Source organism: Sceloporus occidentalis, unplaced genomic scaffold (assembly GCF_023333645.1).
Source record: "Sceloporus occidentalis isolate IW3139 unplaced genomic scaffold, rSceOcc1.0.p SCAF_49, whole genome shotgun sequence".
In the NCBI taxonomy this organism is placed as follows: Eukaryota; Metazoa; Chordata; class Lepidosauria; order Squamata; family Phrynosomatidae; genus Sceloporus; species Sceloporus occidentalis.
Genome location: NW_028317029.1, coordinates 1,710,633 through 1,712,033, shown reverse-complemented (window position 1 = coordinate 1,712,033; position 1,401 = coordinate 1,710,633).

The following is a 1,401-nucleotide window of genomic DNA, read 5'->3' as shown; positions in this document are numbered from 1 at the left end:
TAAAGCAACAAATGGCTTGCATTGCAGCACAAACTTATCAATAGCTACCGGTTTATGTACTTTCAGCTCCGTTTAATAAGTAGTACTATGCGCTGTCACATAAACATTATTTCTACCAAAATGAAAACTGTTCAAAGTATCGATATCCATATTTAATACAGGGAAATGCGGCTTCATTGTAATACTCCTCATGGGTATGTGGAAGAAAAAAAGCAAGGTTAATACTTCATCATATTTTAGGCCTTGTTCTTGAAGACACTTGTGGACACTCAAAATATCCCACTTAACGGTGGCAGGGTGGCAATTACGCTTGGGAGTATTTTTCTTTATACGCCAAACAGTTTGTTAGGTCAGAATGGTCTAGAATAAGGTACAATAAGGTTCTGGTGACAGATACTCCTTTTAGGTGCTTTGCTGGTGTAAGGCGTTAGCATTGGGTCCACCAAACAGTATTAAGGGCAGTTCCCACTGAAGCTGGGAGATGCTATAGAATGCATATTTCACTGACTATTTATGTAGTGGGTTAGTGGATTTGCCCGTGATTAAGGCTTTACTCAATAAGTTAAGGTTATGGCAAATATGTTTATCATCTGCCTGAAAACCGTAGATAGGTTATAATTGCATCGTACTGCAAGATGTGAATAAGTATCAGTTACTGGAGTCCAATTAAAGACACAATAATGCTTTATCTTACGGTTCGCTTTCCGAAAGCTCATGTTTAGAGATATTTCGATGTGTATGCAGCAGCTGTGCGTTTTGCATCTTATCACGCTGATTCACAGTAGACGCGGCGGCGCTATTAGCATAATGCGCATCTGGGGACTTTCGAATCAGTGAGCCGTGAGCTGAAATCTAGTAGCCCACTTACTGGCTAAAAATGCTAAAAAAGCCCATCAGCATTCAGCTCCGGCTTAAAGCGCATTTCCTGAAATAGTGATATTTACTAATATTTATTAATAACTTGAGCTTCATAAAATGGGAGCCGAATGTGATTTCAAATTACGCAGCGTCCAGGACCTTAACAGATATTTTCCCCAAACATATCTGCCCATCTAGCTACTTTCTTTCATTTGTTTTATTTTCTTTATGTTCATTTTATATTTGTTCATTTGCTGTACAGCGTTTTATATGTTTACAATGGAAAGTTTTACTTTGTTTATCGAGTTTATTTCTCAATGATCTTAGCTTTCAGTATAATTTATTTATCCAGACTACCTTTTGACTTTTTCTGTTTGCTTTGCAGTGTATTTTTAGATGTTTAGTTTAATAGTTTACCTCATGGAAACAGATGTATGGAATCAGATGGCAATACTAACAATATTTATCTGTCTCGACCAGGTAAGGCTAGCCCCCCCACCGTACATGCCCAAGGAGCAAGGAATGAGTAGATCCAAATTATAC